The 22,816-nt window shown below is 44.0% G+C and overlaps 1 long non-coding RNA gene across 1 annotated transcript; it reads left to right on the top strand.

Moving 5' to 3' along the window:
• Nucleotides 1–587: 587 nt before the first annotated feature.
• Nucleotides 588–22,078, top strand: LOC144070356 (uncharacterized). The gene is made up of 3 exons (XR_013299223.1): nucleotides 588–669; nucleotides 762–866; nucleotides 21,968–22,078. It is a non-coding gene; the product is annotated as an uncharacterized LOC144070356 (long non-coding RNA).
• Nucleotides 22,079–22,816: the final 738 nt, after the last annotated feature.

Genomic DNA, 22,816 nt, shown 5'->3' with positions numbered 1-22,816 from the left:
GCTGTGTTTGCCAAGAGGACTTCCCGAGGTCTGTCTGGTCTGTCTGACCAGCATTGCATTCCATTCCATTCCATTCAGTGTGTCATTTTAAAACACCTTGATTTGATTTTTGTGTGCAGTTTCAAAGCGAGGTATGGCCTTCAAGCTCAATTCGGCTCATTTCCTGAAGCACTGATGAATGCTTTTGGGAAATGTAGGAGCGAGCAGAGTTCCAGCGAGTCCAGGTACCCTAGCTTCTCCTCCTTTTGTTTCATCTCCTAAGGAATGTGCACCCCAACAAGTCTTTTTCTCTTTCGTTTTGTTCCGCAGGTATGACTTGGTGCTGTCATCGGACTCTCCCTCGCTGGACGGCTCAGCCCAATTGAGCATGGTGGCGACCGACGAGGTTGCCGTCGTCACCATAATGTCCTTGCCGCTCACACGGGCCCCGGTCGAGCAAGTCCACGAAGATTACCTGGGGGACTTTGTGACTTTGCTCCAGGTGATGCGTGATTCAACTGTCTCATCCTCTTTTGGCTCATGCGGGCGGGGGGCAACAGCATCTGCATTGTACCACATGTTTATCAACATTGTTCTTTTTGGTTAAAAGGATCACGTTGTGACATTAGTGGATGTGACGGATCATTCGTTCATGTTTTCCTGCCGTCTTTGCCAAGAGGACTTCCCGAGGTCTGTCTGGGAAGAATTGACCAGCATTGCATTCCATTCCATTCCATTCAGTGTGTCATTTTAAAACACCTTGATTTGATTTTTGTGTGCAGTTTCAAAGCGAGGTATCTCCTTCATGCTCAATTCGGCTCATTTCCTGAAGCACTGATGAATGCTTTTGGGAAATGTAGGAGCGAGCAGAGTTCCAGCGAGTCCAGGTACCCTAGCTTCTCCTCCTTTTGTTTCATCTCCTAAGGAATGTGCACCCCAACAAGTCTTTTTCTCTTTCATTTTGTTCCGCAGGTATGACTTGGTGCTGTCATCCGACTCTCCCTCACTGGACGGCTCAGCCCAATTGAGCCTAATGATGACCAACGAGGTTGCCATCGTCACCATATTGTCATTGCCGCTCACACGGGCCCCGGTCGAGCAAGTCCACGAAGATTACGTGGGGGACTTTGTGACTTTGCTCCAGGTGATGCGTGATTCAACTGTCTCATCCTCTTTTGGCTCATGCGGGCAACAGCACCTGCATTGTACCACATGTTCATTAACATTGTTCTTTTTGGTTAAAGGATCTCATTGTGACATTGGTGGATGTGACGGATCATTCGTTCATGTTTTCCTGCTGTCTTTGCCAAGAGGACTCCCGAGGTCTGTCTGGGAAGAATTGACCAGCATTGCATTCCATTCCATTCCATTCAGTGTGTCATTTTAAAACACCTTGATTTGATTTTTGTGTGCAGTTTCAAAGCGAGGTATGGCCTTCAAGCTCAATTCGAGTCATTTCCTGAAGCCCTGATCAAGTATTTTGAGAAATGTGGGAGCGCGCAGAGTTCCAGCGAGTCCAGGTACCCTAGGTTCTCCTCCTTTTGTTTCATCTCCTAAGGAATGTGCACCCCAACAAGTCTTTTTCTCTTTTGTTTTCTTCCGCAGGTATGACTTGGTGCTCTCGTCCGACTCTCCCTCGCTGGACGGCTCAGCCCAATTGAGCATAGTGGAGACCGACGAGTTGTTCTGCATCACCAAATTATCTTTGACGCTCACACGGGCCACGGTCGAGCAGGTCAATAAATACGTGGGGGACCTCGTGACTTTGCTCCAGGTGATGCGTGATTCAACTGTCTCATCCTCTTTTGGCTCATGCAGGCGGGCGGGCAACAGCACCTGCATTGTACCACATTGTTATGATCGGGGGTCACGTTCCTCCGAAGTCCAAGCATGGCGACCACCTGCGAGTCACCTTGCCGCTGCCCTCGTTGTCTTTCTAGTTGGCTGTCGATCCGGATGGCCAATTCCACGAGCGCGTCGAGGGACCCTGGTTCCTCTCGGATCGCCAGCTCCTCCCGCATCTCCACATTCAGCCGTCGTGGAGGGAGGGCGGAGTCATTAAAGGCACTCTCGGCGGCTAAGATGCGGAATTCGACCCAGTCTTTTGCCACGCTCCGGACGCCTTGTCTGAGAGCTCTTAAGCGCCCACCGGCTGGTCGAAGATCTTTCGCATCTCTGCGGTCAATAAGTCGTAGGAGGTACAAATGCGGGAGCCCCTCTCCCATTCGGCGCTCGCCCAGGCTAGGGCCTCATCACGAAGGCAGCCGATCAGGTAAGCGATCTTGGCTCGGTCCGAGGTGTGGGTGAGGCTCGGTTGTTCAAACACCAACTGCCATTGAACCAGGAAGCGCCGGCATGCGCCGAGATCTCCACCGTAGGGGGGCCTTAGGTCCCTGTTGCGGCGATATCGGTGTTACCAGGGGAGCGGCTGGGGTTAGCTGTGCACTTGGTGAATGAGGCAAAGAATTGAGTAGTGCTCGTATGTCATCCAGGGGTCTCAGCCATGCTCGATACCTTAGAACAGAGGTACGCAATAGCTTGGGTATGCTGTTCCAAAGGGACTGCTCTGAAAGCGGTCACTCCAAACTTCCAAAAACTCCACAACGCCCATTTTGACAAGCTGGAGTCCATCGACGACTACCTGCAGAGGAAGAAGGGCAAGAAGACGGCACCTGCACCCGCCCAAGAGACCAAAGTGGCGAAGACCGCTCGCGTGTCCTTGTTCAGCCCGGCGCCCCACAGGAAGAAGAACGACGCCCAGTCCAAAAACAAGATGGCCGACAAAGGCAAAGATGTTGCCAAATTGGGTCGGAGGGGGCCTGGCCTGCGCCCGCGGGATCGTGCTGTTATGATCGGGGGTGGAAGAGCCCAAAGCAGGCGAGGGTGGGAGTCTGCTTCTCCAATCTTGATTAGAATGATCCAAGTGAAAGGCCAGGCACCATAGGGGATGGCGTCGGGATGGCGTCGGGATGGCGTCGGCGTGTCGTTAGGCGTATCCGTGGTCGTGGAGGCCGAGCGTAGTCGGAATCCTGGGAGCAAAACAAGAGGTCTTAAATCAACGAAGGAAGGCGAGAAAATACAAGCAGGTACGTACCTCACTGTGAGCAGATCAGACGATCCCGCAGTGTGGTCCTGTTCTTGGTGGCCTTAAATACTCCTCACTGGCTAATGACTCACACCTGGCAGCCCTCGAGTCATTAGAGGCAGGGGTGTCAAACATACGGCCCGCGGGCCGGAACCGGCCCCCAAGGAGGTTCGATCAGGCCCGCAGGATCATTTGAAAGTGGAAAAAAATGCATCAAAGACATGGGATTCATATTCTTAATTCCCTGCAATTCACGGATTATCCGCTAAGGGGCGCACTCTTTCCATCAGAGTAGAAGACAAGCTGCATCACTGAGACAGAAACTTTCTTCATTACACATTTCAAATCACTCTCCTTAGTTTGTAAGGTGCACGCAAAGATTACATTTTGATTTTATATGCGTATGTGTAAGTGGTTTAAAAATTCCTTTCATTAAAAGTCTCTTTTAATCTTAAAGTGCATGACTATATTTTTCAGTACCAATTCAAGTTTTGTGCCTTTGTACAATCAGTGGGATCCGTTGCAATGCCTATTTGTGAATGATAAAAGTCAATTGCACATTTATCTAAGGAAATATGAGGTGTTTCATGAAAGGATAGTTCATTCCATTTCAATATTTTCCTAATGTTCTTGTGCTTCTTTACACCAAAACAAAGGAAAGACATGATATTTGGGTTATTTATAGCAGAGCATGGTATCATTTTAATGGTCCGGCCCACTTGACATCTCCCTAGGCCGCCGTATGTGGCCCACCATGCCAAATGACTTTGACAGCCCTGCATTAGAGGCAGGACCTGTGGTTGGGTGGCGGGCGCAACCAGCCACCAATCTCGTCTGGGGCCTGACACACATGTTTATGAACACATTGCTCGGGACATCCAAGCTGGCTTGGAGTGAAACTGCAGCACATTTTCAAAATAAGGGCTGGCGGAAAAGTTAGACACGGAGCAAAAATGTTCCACTGTGAGAGTGAAAGATCCACACCACAACAGACCGACACACACAAAAAACACACAAATAAAACCACATTATTCACCTTGACTACTGTCTATGTACATTGCTTACTGACACTGTCTATATTTCTATAGTGAAAAGGGCAGTAGTGACTGACGCGCGGGTGCATGTCAGGCTCAAAGCCTGACACCATTAGCAATCGACGATCATGTTTTTGTCTGCTACCAGTGACCGACCGAGACTATCCGGATCAGAGCCAAACTTTCTTCAGGTTTAGCGTTATCAAGGTAGTGTTTTAGTCGTGCCTTGTCTTTCTTGTCATTTGGATTCTTATGATTATTATTATCATTAATGTTGTAATAACAATAAAATCGGATTATCATCAATGCTTTTCTCAATTGTTGTCTTTTTTATGGTACAAATAAATACATAGTATTATTGTGTATTACTTTTTCAATGTCATTTGACTAAATTGCAAGATCAATCATCCATTCTGGTTAGTCGTAGTGATACATTGTGAAGTTGTTTGCAAACTCCCAACAAAACCGCTAGGAGGAGACGAAGAAGAGAAACACGAAGAAGAAGAAGAAGAAGAAGAAGAAGAAGAAGAAGAAGAAGAAGAAGAAGAAGAAGAAGAAGAAGAAGAAGAAGAAGAAGTGGAAGCGTATAAATTTCCCCGGCAATCTTCGCGATAAGTCACGCTATCTATCGCCATGGCTTTGAGACTGACTGAAGTTTTTGAAGTCACCGTTAAGTGTGAAGGCTCCAACGACAGGTAATCTGAGAAAAAGCCTACTTTTTGAGGTCCTTATTGTTGTTTTAGCAAAGATAGTCAAGTTTTGACCTGTCAATTTAGTCCCCGGGGCTATTTTAAAGTTAAGAATTCTGTGTCTAAGTAATGGCGGTGACTATTCCCCGCATACCTGTCAACTTATACGTTTTCCCCTTATTTTATACGTTTTTTGATCATTTCAAATTGTGTACGCCGTATAACAACTTTTGTACGGGATTTTTTTTAAGTACGTTTTTTGTAAAACGGATCTCGTTTGACGCATTTCGGCTCTAATCCGGATCGTCTCGGTCACTGGTAGCAGACGAAAACGCCATCGTCAACTGCTAATATTGTCATGCTTTAAGCATGATATGCGCACACGCATTCCCCTTTCACACGAAACAGGAAATGATTAAATCATTTCCTGTTTCGTTATTTAAGCAGCTATGGGTCCGAATACATTCACGGTCGCGTCACGACAACGCGGCGCGACCATAACACTTGCACACGTGCACCCTATGTGAGTAAATATGTGCCGCGTTGCATTTGTACGGTTTTCTATTGCTTAATACGGGGGATTCCAATCATTAATACGGGGAGGAATTGGCCCAGGTTGACAGGTATGTACCCGGTAACCTTTCAATTTCTTGGACTATTTAACCGTTAAGAATTCTGTGTCTAGTTTAATTCTAGTCAAAGGTATTAGTAGACAACAAAATACTGACACATTTAACATTTGTGGCTGGTCAATTCGATGCCAATTTCAAAATACTACATGTCTGCAGAAGTTGCTTGTATCAACCCTGAAAACAGTCCTTTATACTTGCAGAAAAAAAAACCTCCGCATCACCATGGGACTTCAGCCGAGCACAAGTGATCCTCAAAAACACGTGAGTACAGCATTTTTTTTTCAAATCTATCAAAAATCCTGTGCTTTACTGTCTTCATGTTAAATAAAAGTGCCATGAGAAAAGTCTTCATTGTTGAGAATGAGTGACATTGCAACCTCAATTTAAACCATCCATGTCTTGTGGCCAAATTTGTGTTACACATGGAAATAGCATGTACAGACGCTCCCCTACTTACAAACGAAGGAGTTAGGTTCCGAGCGGTTGTTCATAAGTTGAATTAGTTGGTAAGTTGATTCAGTGCTATATTTTGTATTATCATTTATCTTTAAGGCCGATATAAGTATATTGAAGGTAAATATAAGTGCATTTGTATGTTTAAGGCTTGTATAAGTAACACGCATTGGTTTGTACTGAAAAAAAACATTTAATAAAATGGAGAGAATATGTACACTACTGTATAGAGAGAGAGAGAGAGAGAGAGAGAGAGATTTATGTATTAGAAACTGGCCGAAAGAAGCGATCTAACGACAATTGCACCGTTTTCTTCTTTTTTTCATCATAAATGATGCGGTAGCACTGTATGGCATCATTCAATTGATTTGCAAACTTTGTGCAACGTTCCATATTTGGGTCCTGCTGCTCCATCTTTCTGTTTATAAATGGTACCGACGGTCGGTGGAACGATTCAAGTTGTATTCCCGTGCAACGCTCACCACTTTCTCACGCGCATCAAGCTTCGTAATTATTGCCACTGGTTTCAAATGAAATGGCTTGCCTCTTCCTTGCATCTCCTTCACTAGAAGCCTTTCGCTTTTCACCAACCATATTGAATAATGGCTGCACGAGATATTTCATGATAAAAATGAAAAAGGTTCTTTGCGCACTGGAGATACGTCACGCACTTGCGCAACTTGCGCACTGCAACGAACTGGGCAGAGGAAGGTGGATGCTGGGTGAGCCGAGCGCTCTCAGCGCCAGGCGTCGTCGGTATTAGCGGCGGAAAGAAGCACTACTCGGAAAAAGGCGCGCAATACAAAATCGAACTTGCGAACATTTTTCAACATAAACGCAATTTGCAGACATGTTCGTATGTACCGTTGTTCGTAAGTCGAATGTTCGTAAGTAGGGGAGCGTCTGTACTGTATCATTATTATTTATTTTTAATCATTACTCAAACATTTTGCAAATAAAATTAGAATTCTTCTTGGACATAAAATGTGTGTTGGCTTTCTGGGAGTGGTAAGCAATGTGTCTATTGATTGACCTTTTCTTTTTGCTTTAAGGATCTCCTTGTTACATTAGCCGATGACACGGATCTGAAATTTGTTTTTGTTTCTGTCGGCCAGGCCATAGTGGGTGGAGTTTGCGATCTCGGCTGCCTCGGTACTGCTTTGGCCCGCCTACTAGCCAATCATAGTTTGTGAAAGCAATGACATGTCCCAGCCAGCAAAATGCTAATGCCTATGAAAAATCATTGTGGGGTTGCCAACTCGAAATCTGATTGGTTAAAAGCAACAGTCTAGTTGAATGCAGCAGAGCCCGCAAGAACTGATTGTGCAGGCTTTGAGGCAGATCTGATCTGGCAACAAATCATGGCTGAAATGTGATTGGTTAAATGCTTCAATATGAAAAGACACATCTGGAAGCAGTGCAACCAGGGGGAAAAGAAATGAAAGGAAGCTAACAGACCATTTGGAATAATAAGTACGTATTGATGGACAAAATAGAATATGATTCAGATATTTCTTAGGCCAGCAGAGAAGGCCTTGAAGGCCCTGACGGCCCGCCACTGTTTGAACATCAATGCATTGAAATGGATGGGAAGGTGGCCCCTACCAAGATGGCCGCCCTCAGGCGATCTGTACCAAGATGGCCGTCCTCGGGCCATCTTGGGTGGCGGCGAATGAACTGCCGTACCTCCCCTCCAACTTCAAGAAGAAGAAGAAGAAGAAGAAGAAGAAGAAGAAGAAGAAGAAGAAGAAGAAGAAGAAGAAAATACACGAAGAAGATGTGTTCAAATATCAACCGGCATTCCACCGGCATTCAATGCTGCCGTGGAGATTGAACTACGTACTTAGTTGCTCCCCACAATGTCTTCTAACCAGCAGCCTGTCTTATCCCATGGCCACCATTTTAGTGAACTTCTTGAAGTCATCGTTAGGTGTCAAGACCGCAACGAAAGGTACGTACTATGAAGACCCGAATAATCGTATGCCTACGATTATTTTTTCAACTCAAATTTTCGCATGCCTACGATTCTTATTCGGGTGCCTACGATTCTTAATTTTTGCCTCAATTAAGTCCGTGCAGCAGCAACATTGTTCTATGTCATTAACTTTCTACGTGTCAAGCACACGTGCTGTTTTTACTAACGTACTAGTACTAGTAAGAACGTGCAATTGCCACTGGTAGAGTTGCAATACGTATACATCATTACAATGTATTGGTAGGCCTAATATATACGAGAGTTACGTTATACGCAATTCATTGCAGCAATTATTTGCAACTGTAATACAACTTTGCAACACGATTATCCGTTGTCTTGCTAGCATTAGTATTAGCATGGAGAAAAAATATAAAAAGTACACTTTAGAGGAGAAAGAGAAATTGGCCGATGTGGTAGAAAAAATACAAAGAGCTGCTGTAAGAGGTTGAGGAGAAGGCTAAATTAAAAAAAGAAATGGGATCCAAAGAGGAAAACATTTGTTCAGCCAACTGTACAATGGGGTTACTTGACAGTTGATTATTTCTTTACAGTAGCCTATGTCATCGATCATCATGACTTTAATTTGTAGTTAATTGTGGAATTTAAACATATTACCGGTATTTTGTTTCATGCTACTAGTAAACTGTTGATTAAAATAATAATGATTGTCCTTGTTATGATTTTATAATAAATATTCCATCATAGCTTTAATTCTATGCATCGAATCTGTTTAGACACTAATGATCTCGTGCCTACTAATATTCATTATTTTTGGAATTTTCCACTGCCTACTATTATTCCGGTGCCTACTATTATTACTAATTCATTTGGAATTTTCCACTCCCTACTATTATTCCAGTGCCTACTATTATTCGGGTCTTCATAGTACAGTGGTACCTCGAGATACGAGCTTAATCCGTTCCGGGACTGAGCTCGTATGACAAGTTACTCGTAACTCGAGGTAAAGTTTCCCATTGAAATGAATGGGAAACAATTTAATTCGTTCCAACTCTCTGAAAAAAACACCAGAAACAGGATATTGGATTGAAAAAAAATGTTTTATTTCTTATAATTCGCCATATATTGACAAAGTAATAAATAACGAGTGGTTTAATAGAAATAAAGTGTTTAATCTAACTAAAATTGGCCGGATTTCGCAGAGGGGAGAGGGGCTTCGTTTTTTTTTTTTTCCTCCACACAACGCACTCGTAAACAGAACAAACACTCCACCCTCACGTTCGCTATCGATGGGCTGTTTGCTGTCGTACTATTCCCTTCAAAATATTCCGAAAATGATGCACACAAATGTCCTCACAATCGGAGAACGCACGACCACTTGCCAACGAGCAGCAAGCAGTCTTATCAGCGATCGCCCCGCTGCTCATCTTCTTCTTCTTCTTCTTCTTCTTCTTTTTCACCTCAGGCGCCTGAGGATTACCCTCAGCAGCGCTAGGGCTGCCACTGGAACACGGATAAGTTCATCCAGGGAGTTGCCCAAGCCGCGATGGTAGCGTTCGGTCATTAAGGCCGGACAGCGGAGCCATAAGTGTTCAGACGACTCTGTTTCCTCGTCGCACAGGCGGCAGCGATCCGAGTCGGATTTCTCATGGGAGCTACAGGGGCGCTGGCTAGCGGCTCCTTTTTAGCTTGTAGCATCTGTGTTCGCGTCCCATCGAACGGCGCCTATGATAGAGTTGCTACCGGGGATACTTTTGCGAGCACGAGTATACTTCATTACCCAGAAAGCCCTCTTTTCACCGCGCATGCGCGTTGTGCGTTTCCTGGTCTGAATAGCTCATCCGGTGCTCGTAAATATTGTTATACACGAAAGATATGCCAAAAAAAATGCCATGGCAACCTGGCTTGGTCGCATCACGAAACTTTGACCGCATCACGGGCGAATTATTCGATCGAAATTTCCCCCGTAAGACGAGCATTCCGTATGACGAACGGTCTTATGACGAGGTACCACTGTAATTGGATAAAGCCTACTTGTTGAGCTCCTTATTGTTGTTTTAGCAAAGAAAGTCAAGTTTTGACCTGTCAATTTAGGACAGTCAGCCGTTTGACAAACTCAGTCGTCACTTACGTAAACAAAACAAAACAAAAAGAATTAAAAAGTGATTAATGTCCATCTCTTTTAGATTTTGGATTATTAGTAATGGCGGTGGCTATTAACCGGTAACCGTTCAAATAGTCCCCGGGGCGATTTAGCCGTTAAGAATTCTGTGTCGGGGCTATTTAACCGTTAAGAATTCTGTGTCTAAGTAATGGCGGTGGCTATTAGCCGGCCGGTAACCGTTCAAATAGTCCCTGGGGAAAGTCTTACTTTCATGTGTGTAGAAGCAGTTAGTCTACAAACATGAAACACATGAAAGTAACACTTCGAAGTAAGTACAATCTTATTGAAATTGGATGTGTTATTGCCAATTGATAGATTTGAACATTAGGTGAATAGGGATTTAATCAAACATCAAACAAAACATTTCACACAACAAAGTGAAACGCAGACATGTTTTCCATTCACTTTCCATTCATTTATGGATTCAAATTCAAAACCACTAGTCAAAGAAAGGTATTAGTAGAGTACACAAAATACTGACACATTTAACATTTGTGGCTGGTCAATTCGATGCCAATTTCAAAATACTACATGTATAACTACACTATATGACATCTTGATATCATGTATAATAGGAATAATATTGTAATAGATTCTTTTCTATATCGCAGAGCACTATTGAATTTTTAAGCCAACAATCTATTTAGATAGAGAGTAGAGAGAAGTTATTCCTGTATCCACCCTGAAAACAGTCTTTGATACTTACAGAAAAGGACTTTTCCGCTTCACCATTGCATTTCAGCCGAGCACAAGTACTCCTCTAAAACACGTAAGTACAACATTTTTTTTTAAAAAAAATATATCAAAAATCCTGTGCTTTACTCTCTTCATGTTAAATAAGTGTCATGAGAAAAGTCTTCAAAGTTGAGAATGAATGAGTGACAGACATTACAGATACATGCAACCTCAAACCATCCATGTCTTGTTGCCAAATTTGTGTTACATATGGAAATACCATGTACTGTATCATTATTATTTATTTGTAATCATGACTCAAACATTTTGCAAATAAAAATAGAATTCTTCTTGGACATAAAATGTGTGTTGGCTTTATGGGAGTTGTAAGCAATGTGTCTATTGATTGACCTTTTCTTTTTGCTTTAAGGATCTCGTTGTGAGATTAGCCGATGACACGGATCATTCTTTCCTGTTTTCCCTCATTCTTTGCCAAGAGGACTTCTGTTGGGTTCAAACACCAGACATTTGTTTCACCAACCTGAAAAGAAGGAAATCACAGAGAATTTGAGTTAACTTTATTCAAAAAATGAGAGGTTCAGAGACTGTCACTGTCACAGCCCTCCAAAACACTCTGAAGAAAATCTCCCCTTGCCTATTCTCTTATTGTGTTTTGGGAGTGTCCAAGTTACAGGAAGTTTCAAGCTGATCACAGGAGAGATAGTTCTCTCCCAGTAACAAAAGGTTCTTTGATCATGACCATATGCCCCTTCGAGATAACATCTTTACAGTCTCCTGCAACTCTCACACAATGGCTCGAACAGACAGGCGTCGGCCCCCCTGGGTAGTTCCTCTTTGTTGAATAAGGTGAAACTTTCCAGGGCCCAAGACACTCTCATTCTATTAACTAACATTTCGACAGTCATACCAGAATCAGGATAACTTATATAAAATAATTCCAACATAACCCTCCTGTTTATCCAGATTCTGTTATAAAATATCATCACCCATAACCTCTTCTTTTCAGATTTTCACATTACAGGATCACAAAAATAACAGAAAAACATTACACTCAAAAGTCAACAAGGCATAGTGTTTAGCATCTGGGAACATGTCAGGCAGTCCTATGAACTGCATTTCCTCCTCATCCCCAGATGCGTCGGCGTCGTCGTCATCCCGTGGTTCGCCTCCAGATGTCAATAAGGCATACATTTCTGATTTGACTGGTTGTATAGCATTTGTTATTAACCTTTCACATAACGCACGAATACAGGGAATGCAACAACAGCCACAAGTTGTGAGAATGGCAGCATAAACAGCGATTGACATTAAAACTGATACAACCAACTGTTTGTATCTGCCAAACATGCTACCAAATTCGCCCCACATTGAGGTGTCGACTCCAGAATGTTCTTTCATCTTGCTGTTGAGGGATCGAAGGCCCTCCAGGGCCTTGGTTAAACTCCCGTCAGCTGCTGTGTTGTTAGGGATGAACGTGCAGCATTGGTCGCCAAAGATGGAGCACACGCCACCTTTCTCTGCCAGGAGCATGTCAACAGCAATTCTGTTCTGGAACGCCATCAGGAGGTCACCGACAACTGTTCATGGATGGCTGCAAACCCTTCCTCCGTCCTGTTCTGGAGTCGTGCAATTTGGTCAGCGAGTTTATACTCATCTGGTATGCTGCAGGGAACCCCGATGTTGTTGATGTAGGTTGGGTCCCCGTCTCCCCATCCAGGAGCGGACCGCTTGGCTCTGCCATTCCAGTGGTGAGGCAAGACGTTTCCTGCACTTGTTTTCCAACTCGAGTCTCTGTGGGCGGGGCGTTCAGATACGCCCAGGCTGTCACTGACAGTCCAGTCACTGTGATGTGGATGACAACAGCTTTCACTGTGGCTTCTGTATAGAGGTGCAAAGTCTATGGGAGGTCAGGGTTAAGTGAGGGGTGCTCGTGGCTGGTGAGTAGACGTCAGATGAGTTTCTTCACGGACAAGGGTTTTGACACCGTCCGACTTAGTCCACTCAGAGTCACCTGTCTCGAACTCTTGACCTGAATCGACTTTGACTTTTCAGTGATCTTTGCTGCTGTGGAGGTTGGTGAGTTGGGCCACGAATGGGTCTTCCCATCGTGGAGAGAACCAGGACTTCATTTTTATGACTCGGATCAGGATCCAGTCACCTGGCTACACCACCTCCTGCAAGATAGACAAAAAGATCACGGCACCTTACATGTTCTTTGGATAAGTTTCTCTCCTTCATCTTCCCATAAAGGAAGTTGAAATGGTCTTCCAATAACTATCTCAAAAAGTGTTAATCTCAAGCTAGTTCTACCAGTTGTTTTGCCATGTTTTGCACTATGCTGTTTGAAAAATGAGCTCCATTGTCACTCCAGATGATTCTGGAGATCCCATGTTCTTTACAGATCAATAAAATAACAAATTAAACAGTTCCTACAAAAATTTTAAAATAGGTATTTATACCTCTTCACCATACCTCCCCCCTGTTGAGACATTTATGGCTCAATTATGGAATACATTTTTGGTAGGTACGGTAGGCCTTTAGCTTTGTACAGTTCGTCTGCTGACTGTTCTTGAGATCGGCTCAGTTTTGTTGTTGTGTATGCTGTGCAGTAAGTGTTTGCGCTGCTGCTTTAGCTGCTGTGTTCTGTCGTTGTCTTCAACACGTGCTTAACATCCATCATTATGTTTGTGAAAATTTAAATACCTTATCAATCAAAATTAAACATGCTAGCTGATATTCTATTTTGAACACTGCTTCCTTGTTAAGATCAAAACCCATATTTGTTTTTTCCTCTTTCCTACAATTACACAAATTAACTAATCATACTAAGAATAGGAAAAATACAAAAAGCAAACCAGGCTGCTTTCTCCCCAGGAAAACAGCTTTCCCGTTCTCTGTAACAGTTTAGATTCACATCAATTAATATTCAGAAACAAAATGCACACATTTATAATTCTAAATAGAATTGAACCCAGTAAAATGTAACCACCCCTTGTTTGTCAGGGTCAATATTTTTAACATAATTGTATCTTTTAGAGCAATCAAAGCCCATTACTTTTAAAATGCATACTAATCAAGTCCCAAATTCATCTAACAATGTGTATTGCGTTGCATATTAACCTCAGTGTTTTCTTAATTCAAAATATCCCAAACTAGTAGTCTTATTATCAAATGTAACATTCCATTGTCTTCGGAGTTTGCCAATCATCTCCTATGAAACTTTCTCAATCAATATTTTTCAATAGTCAGGCATAAAATTAAATTCTAGTTACATTTCTATCCATTGTAGTTTCTCTTTTCTCTCTAATTGTTTACTTTAAAAATATGTAAGAAGATCTAGTCACAATTGTTTACTTTAACTATCTGTAAGAAGGTGTAGTCTCAATTGAAACGCTTTTTTTTATATGGAGACAATAAAACCAATATAAAAAGTTCCTCATGGCTTACAGCATTGCTCCCCGAGCAATAATCTTTCCAATCAATATTGGAGTGCTTGCCATTTTGTCTGATTACGTCAAAAATTTATCTTACCTGCCTCCTCATACGTTTCAACTGAGAGAACCTTCTTACAGAGCACAAAATGGATCCGCTATTTTCATGTCTGCTGGATTGGTCAGGAACATTTGCACTCTCATCCCGGGTTGCTCATCATGTTTCCTGTTGAGAAATGCAATCTCCCTCTGCCAACCCAAAATTAATGCGTTTCTTTTAAAGTTTTTTCTTTTATGCAGACATATGATTAGCCTCATCCTCCAATTCCAATCGTGTAGTTAATAATGGCGTTTGGTATATTCCACTAAATTAGATTTCCATTTTTTTTTTTTTTTCTTCGGAACGAAATATGGAAACTTTTGTCAATTCAGTCAATTATTCTGTTAACACAATTTGGATGCCATTATCACAATAAATCAATAGTACTTTGGAATTTGGTATCAAGCACTGTCTTTTCAGTGCTCCTAAATTTTGCATAGCAGATTTGTTTCTCCACTTCAAATTTCACGTTTGGAGTACTGCTGCTTTTACCATTAAAATTTCATTGAACTAAACAATTTTCCATAATTTTCATCAAAATTTGATTTCAAATTTCTAAATCATTTTCCACCTTGATATCTGATTGATTATATCTTGATGGTCGGCCAATTAGAAACACAAAAGACAAACAAACAATCATTCATGTTCACACTAATTTTCAAAAATCAGTGGTCTGCAATTTTTCATCACTGGTTAAGAGCCATCCCCAGTCTGGGGCTTCTTGGCAGCTAACCACCTTTTTGCTGTGCTATCAGCCTAATCATTCTCAAAAGAAATAGGTTAATGTTGTTTGGTTGACATCAACTGTTTGATGCTAATGCAATTAATATTCTAATCGTCATTAATATGAACCACGCTAAAGCATATTCCACCTGTGCCGGGCAAAACAAGGAATGTTTTCCTGTGCACCGAAAAACATTTCATGCCTCTTCCGTCCTAGGGAAATCATGCCTATCCTAAATCAATTATTTTATCTAAATTTACCTAATAATTTGGATAAATGCCATTTCTGCATTGTTTTCATGTTTGATATCATTAATAATTTGGATGATTCTTAATACTTAAGTCTAAATCGCAAATCACTCTCATATTTCTAAAACAAATAGTTAAAGCTCTGGCTGAATTCCTATCCGCTCTAAGAAGGCAGTTTTATTTAAAATAAGAGCCATTTTCTGTGCTCACTATTACCTCAATTACAATTTAGGGAAAATAACCTTTCACTAGGCATTTCCTAATATAAATTTTAGTGTTTAATAAAAGACCCATAATTTTTCACTAATATATCATAACACTATCAACTATCTCTGTCTCTCTTGTGGTAGTCTTTCCTGCCCTTTGTCTTTGGTGTGAAGGGAGCAGTAAACTGGATGGGCTTCTCCCCCACCCCCCCCTCTCTCCTTTTGTTTGCAAAGAGTGTGCTTAGCTTAAGGGGGGTCCGCATCTGTGAAGGGGGGGCTTCACCACCTTTTTTATCTATCTATTCCCCTTACTTTTGTTAACCATTTGTTTTGCTACCTCCTGTTTTAGTCGTGCGCTATCATGTCGTCGCTGTGCGCGGGGAGGGTTGCCCCCGCATTCCCTGGCTATGTGGCCCTCTTTGCCGCACGACCAGCAGGCCCCCTTTCCCCCCCCTCGTCGTCGTGCTCCCCGCTTGCGTGTGGAGCCTCGCACGAGGAGAGCTGAAGAGGGACCACTGTTTTTTAACAGGCCTAATATAGTTATCTCTTCTCTTTTTTGTTTAGCTACTTTCTCAACCTCTTCTATTTGCCCTGCTATTCGCAACCACGCTTTGGTTTGATCATAACCTTGTTTTTGCATTTTACTTCGTTTTTTGTTACACGATTTTTCGATTTTTTTGTTGTAGTTCACGGATATCTTTTATTATTAGTCTACCGGTGAACCCATATTTTTTTACCCAATAACGCAAGGATTCCACCGCGTCGGGATCCTCTCTATGAACTATCTTCCAGTCTTTAGACGCAAGTTCCGAGAGGAATTCCTCTTTTTTACTTGTTTTACTTTGTACTTTACCCATTTTTGAATAAAATTTAGTCCCAGTGGGTCTTTGCACCTATAGTGCACTAACACTGGGTTTAGACAACAGGATGTCGATAAATTCCTTTAGTGGTAGACTCACTTCAACCTTTTCAGGCGGAGTTTCATGTCTACATACATCCACTAAAGGTCGACATTTGTCTCCTGTTGTTTGATATGAGATACAAATCACCAAATGGTAAAATGTATTTCCAAACACACTTTTTGCACGTTCACTCCTTTTAATTCGCAACCAAGGCTCCGCAAACCTTTACAGAGTTTAATTAGTCTTTTGCAACTAAGGGTGTCTGTTACGCCACGAATTTCTGGTTATTGTTTGTTCAATACAACTTGGACTCCGATATCCTTTACAGAGTTTAATTAGTCTTTTGCAACTAAGGGTGTCTGTTACGCCTGCGGATTTAATTTTACTTACAGAGTTTAATTAGTCTTTTCCAACTAAAGGGGTCTGTTACGCCTTCATTCATTCCTTTTTTCTCATTCATTCCTTTTTTAAATAAAATTTACTCACGATTCTCTGCGTCCTCGGTATCCCTTCAACCTTTGGACCCCAGCCCGTAAGGAAGAAACAGTCCTGGAAAAGGATCTTTATGCTGTGGCCACAGACTTTTCTGGATCTTGCTCACCCGCTGGGATCGTCCGGTATCTTGGAATCCGGCTCGAAGGACCAATTAAATGTTGGGTTCAAACACCAGACATTTGTTTCACCAACCTGAAAAGAAGGAAATCACAGAGAATTTGAGTTAACTTTATTCAAAAAATGAGAGGTTCAGAGACTGTCACTGTCACAGCCCTCCAAAACACTCTGAAGAAAATCTCCCCTTGCCTATTCTCTTATTGTGTTTTGGGAGTGTCCAAGTTACAGGAAGTTTCAAGCTGATCACAGGAGAGATAGTTCTCTCCCAGTAACAAAAGGTTCTTTGATCATGACCATATGCCCCTTCGAGATAACATCTTTACAGTCTCCTGCAACTCTCACACAATGGCTCGAACAGACAGGCGTCGGCCCCCCTGGGTAGTTCCTCTTTGTTGAATAAGGTGAAACTTTCCAGGGCCCAAGACACTCTCATTCTATTAACTAACATTTCGACAGTCATACCAGAATCAGGATAACTTGTATAAAATAATTCCAACAACTTCCAAAGGTCTGTCTGGGAAGAATTGACCAGCATTGCATTGCATTCCATTCCATTCCATTCCGTGTGTCGTTTTAAAACACATTTATTTGATTTTTGTGTGCAGTTTGAGAGAGAGACATGGCCTTCTTATGGGATTCGGGTCACTTCAAGAATGGCTGATGAAGTGTTTTGGGAAATGTGGGAGCGAGCAGAGTTCCAGCGAGTCCAGGTACCCTAGCTTCTCCTCCTTTTGTGTCATCTCCTCCTAAGGAATGTGCACCCCAACAAGTCTTTTTCTCTTTTGTTTTCTTCCGCAGGCATGACTTGGTGCTGTCGTTGGACCGCTCAGCCGAATTGAGCCTAGTGGAGAGCGACGAGTTGGGCAGCTTCACCAAATTGTCTTTGACGCTCACACGGGCCCCGCCCGGTCGAGCAAGTCAAAGAATACGTGGTGGACCTTGTGACTTTGCTCCAGGTGATGCGTGCAGGCACACAATGATAGCCTGGAGCTGCAATTGGACAAGACAAAAGAGGATTTAGAACAGGTGGGTGTTTATGTCCACTGTCAAGATACCAAATTGGAATGAACCTTTAACATTGCCCAGAGGATGAGGATGAGGATGAGGATGAGATTTTGTTAGGTTCATCCAATTGTACGTTTATCCTTAGGTATTTCCAATTCAGCTTTCAATAAAAAAGGCATCTGTAGTCACATCACCATTTAATTCTTGCAAGAAGAGAATACATCCTCCCGCTCGTCCGGTCAAGATTATTCTGGCGAGCGGCATTATGTCCTGCCCATTTAAGGCCTCAAATCAAAACAATTACAAGGTTGTCGACTCGATCCAATTGCGTAAGCAAGAAACAAAACAATTCCAGAATCAAGCAAACCTAGCGTCAACCTAGCATCACAAATTAAAACAATATGCTTGATAGCCATCCGCTGAACCAACAACAATTAATAATAATAATAATCGGACATAGGCCATGTCGTCATTACCACAACACAAAAAGCCTACTTGTCATCACACGTCCTTCACAGATCTTCATTGCGAACTTGCATGTGGGGAAAGGGTTGAGGCGTAGCTTCCAGTAATCAGTCCTTGGAGCAACGACTCAATGTATTGTTTATGTCCTAGCAAACTTGTATCTCTCGCCTGGAGCCAGCTGTCCTGGAGAGCGACCTTGGAGTAAGCGTTTGTCTTCGTTGAAAGCACATTAATTCTAACTCTAACATAAAAGCGATCAACACATATATATATATATATATTGTTTAATGTAGTTACACATTTAGGATGAGCATTACTACTCCTAATAAGCAAATATATTGATTAATATAGTAAGCATGTATATTATAAGTCTTTATATTCATTGCAAACACATTTATAATAATGATTACTCCAACAGATTTTGTTTCTAGTCCATGTCCTAATGTGCCATTAGAGGCTTTCTGAGAAGACCGAAGAGTTGGCGCGTCTGCGCTGGAAATCGAGAAGTCAAACCAGTTGGCTATCGCTAGTCTTAGACGTGCAGTTTTAGCACCTATCCCTAATTCCTTAACTCCGTCTGGTCCCGTCGAACAAACTCAGACAGTAGACCTTTTGTTCATTGTCATCGAGTTAACAACCATAGTTTTACTCCTACAGTGGTAATACTATATCCAAATGAAACAGCTACAACAAAATGAATGAGTCAAATGTCCTATTGGTCATTAGCGAGCCGTCCGTCATTGCGACGAGCTGCGGACTAAATTTGAGCACTCGGCTGTGGTAAGGCCCTGCTCGATGCCATCTTGTGGATTGCTGACAAACCTTCTGTTGGGACCACGTCATAGGTGCAGACCCGCTTGGAGCAGTGAATTCGGACCAGTCGGTGGTGGAGCGTACGGTCACGCGACATCACCAGCTAACGTCGACCGTGGGCGTCCGCTTAGAGCAGGTGCAGGATTGCCTGCGGTTACCGTCGAACGAAACGTCGAGGGTTAGTAGTGTTTTTAGTTGTCATTTGTCTGAATGTGGGAACCCTGCTTGATGCCATCTTGTGGATTGTTGACAAACCATCTGTTGGGACCACGTCATAGGTGCAGACCCGCTTGAAGGAGCCAATCCGGCACCAGTCGGTGGTGCAGCGTACGGTCATGCAACTACATGACCAGCTAACGTCGACCGTGGGCGTCCGCTTGGAGCAGGTGCAGGATTGCCTGCGGTTACCGTCGAACGAAACGTCGAGGGTTAGTAGTGTTTTTAGTTGTCATTTGTCTGAATGTGGGAACCCTGCTTGATGCCATCTTGTGGATTGTTGACAAACCATCTGTTGGGACCACGTCATAGGTGCAGACCCGCTTGAAGGAGCCAATCCGGCACCAGTCGGTGGTGCAGCGTACGGTCATGCAACTACATGACCAGCTAACGTCGACCGTGGGCGTCCGCTTGGAGCAGGTGCAGGATTGCCTGCGGTTACCGTCGAACGAAACGTCGAGGGTTAGTAGTGTTTTTAGTTGTCATTTGTCTGAATGTGGGAACCCTGCTTGATGCCATCTTGTGGATTGTTGACAAACCATCTGTTGGGACCACGTCATAGGTGCAGACCCGCTTGAAGGAGCCAATCCGGCACCAGTCGGTGGTGCAGCGTACGGTCATGCAACTACATGACCAGCTAACGTCGACCGTGGGCGTCCGCTTGGAGCTGGTGCAGGATTGCCTGCGGTTACCGTCGAACGAAACGTCGAGGGTTAGTAGTGTTTTTAGTTGTCATTTGTCTGAATGTGGGAACCCTGCTTGATGCCATCTTGTGGATTGTTGACAAACCATCTGTTGGGACCACGTCATAGGTGCAGACCCGCTTGAAGGAGCCAATCCGGCACCAGTCGGTGGTGCAGCGTACGGTCATGCAACTACATGACCAGCTAACGTCGACCGTGGGCGTCCGCTTGGAGCAGGTGCAGGATTGCCTGCGGTTACCGTCGAACGAAACGTCGAGGGTTAGTAGTGTTTTTAGTTGTCATTTGTCTGAATGTGGGAACCCTGCTTGATGCCATCTTGTGGATTGTTGACAAACCATCTGTTGGGACCACGTCATAGGTGCAGACCCGCTTGGCAAAAAAAATACAACACCAGTCGGTGCTGGAGCGTACGGTCATGCAACTACATGACCAGCTAACGTCGACCGTGGGCGTCCGCTTGGAGCAGGTGCAGGATTGCCTGCGGTTACCGTCGAACGAAACGTCGAGGGTTAGTAGTGTTTTTAGTTGTCATTTGTCTGAATGTGGGAACCCTGCTTGATGCCATCTTGTGGATTGTTGACAAACCATCTGTTGGGACCACGTCATAGGTGCAGACCCGCTTGAAGGAGCCAATCCGGCACCAGTCGGTGGTGCAGCGTACGGTCATGCAACTACATGACCAGCTAACGTCGACCGTGGGCGTCCGCTTGGAGCAGGTGCAGGATTGCCTGCGGTTACCGTCGAACGAAACGTCGAGGGTTAGTAGTGTTTTTAGTTGTCATTTGTCTGAATGTGGGAACCCTGCTTGATGCCATCTTGTGGATTGTTGACAAACCATCTGTTGGGACCACGTCATAGGTGCAGACCCGCTTGAAGGAGCCAATCCGGCACCAGTCGGTGGTGCAGCGTACGGTCATGCAACTACATGACCAGCTAACGTCGACCGTGGGCGTCCGCTTGGAGCAGGTGCAGGATTGCCTGCGGTTACCGTCGAACGAAACGTCGAGGGTTAGTAGTGTTTTTAGTTGTCATTTGTCTGAATGTGGGAACCCTGCTTGATGCCATCTTGTGGATTGTTGACAAACCATCTGTTGGGACCACGTCATAGGTGCAGACCCGCTTGGCAAAAAAAAATACAACACCAGTCGGTGCTGGAGCGTACGGTCATGCAACTACATGACCAGCTAACGTCGACCGTGGGCGTCCGCTTGGAGCAGGTCCAGGATTGCCTGCGGTTACCGTCGAACGAAACGTCGAGGGTTAGTAGTGGTTTTAGTTGTCATTTGTCTGAATGTGGGAACCCTGCTTGATTGATGACCTACTATGGACTGGAAAAATGACGCCATCTGACGTTCTCAGGCTCACAAGATGGTGGCGAAGTTGCAGCGCCAGTTTGCTACTCTGAAAAACAGGCAGAAGACGGAACTCCGGTCATTGTTTGAGGAACAATAACCTAAAATCCAAACTGGCGCACACGGGCGGAGGAGGTATGTCGTCGAGCATTAGAATTCGAATCCACTGGCTTAGACCTTCATTTCAAAGTCAAGTTGCGAAACCACTTCCGGATCCAATTCATCAAACATGGCTGAAAGTGCAAGATAGCCAGCCTCTCTGAACACAGCTCTGCATCAAACCAATCGAGCCAGGAGTGGAGTGGAGTGGAGTGTTGTGTTATGTCCGGTTGTTCTGGTGTTGCAATAAACTACACATGTGTGACCTCGGGTCATTTCCTGAAGCGCTGATGAAGTGTTTTGGGAAATGTGGGAGCGAACAGAGTTCCAGCAAGTCCAGGTACCCTAGGTTCTCCTCCTTTTGTTTCATCTCCTAAGGAATGTGCACCCCAACTAGCCTTTTTCTCTTTCGTTTTCTTCCGCAGGTATGACTTGGTGCTGTCATCTGACTCTCCCTCGCTGGACGGCTCAGCCCAATTGAGCATGGTGGCGACCGACGAGGTTGCCATCGTCACCATAATGTCATTGCCGCTCACACGGGCCCCGGTCGAGCAAGTCCACGAAGATTACCTGGGGGACCTTGTGACTTTGCTCCAGGTGATGCGTGATTCAACTGTCTCATCCTCTTTTGGCTCATGCGGGCGGGGGGGCAACAGCACCTGCATTGGACCACATGTTCATTAACATTGTTCTTTTTGCTTTAAGGATCTCATTGTTAAATTAGACGATGACATGGATCATTCTTTCCGGTTTTCCTGCTGTGTTTGCCAAGAGGACTTCCCGAGGTCTGTCTGGTCTGTCTGACCAGCATTGCATTCCATTCCATTCCATTCAGTGTGTCATTTTAAAACACCTTGATTTGATTTTTGTGTGCAGTTTCAAAGCGAGGTATGGCCTTCAAGCTCAATTCGGCTCATTTCCTGAAGCACTGATGAATGCTTTTGGGAAATGTAGGAGCGAGCAGAGTTCCAGCGAGTCCAGGTACCCTAGCTTCTCCTCCTTTTGTTTCATCTCCTAAGGAATGTGCACCCCAACAAGTCTTTTTCTCTTTCGTTTTGTTCCGCAGGTATGACTTGGTGCTGTCATCGGACTCTCCCTCGCTGGACGGCTCAGCCCAATTGAGCATGGTGGCGACCGACGAGGTTGCCGTCGTCACCATAATGTCCTTGCCGCTCACACGGGCCCCGGTCGAGCAAGTCCACGAAGATTACCTGGGGGACTTTGTGACTTTGCTCCAGGTGATGCGTGATTCAACTGTCTCATCCTCTTTTGGC

This window comes from Stigmatopora argus, unplaced genomic scaffold (genome assembly GCF_051989625.1).
Source record: "Stigmatopora argus isolate UIUO_Sarg unplaced genomic scaffold, RoL_Sarg_1.0 HiC_scaffold_40, whole genome shotgun sequence".
Classification (NCBI taxonomy): domain Eukaryota; kingdom Metazoa; phylum Chordata; class Actinopteri; order Syngnathiformes; family Syngnathidae; genus Stigmatopora; species Stigmatopora argus.
This window is presented reverse-complemented; position numbering and strand designations above follow the sequence as displayed.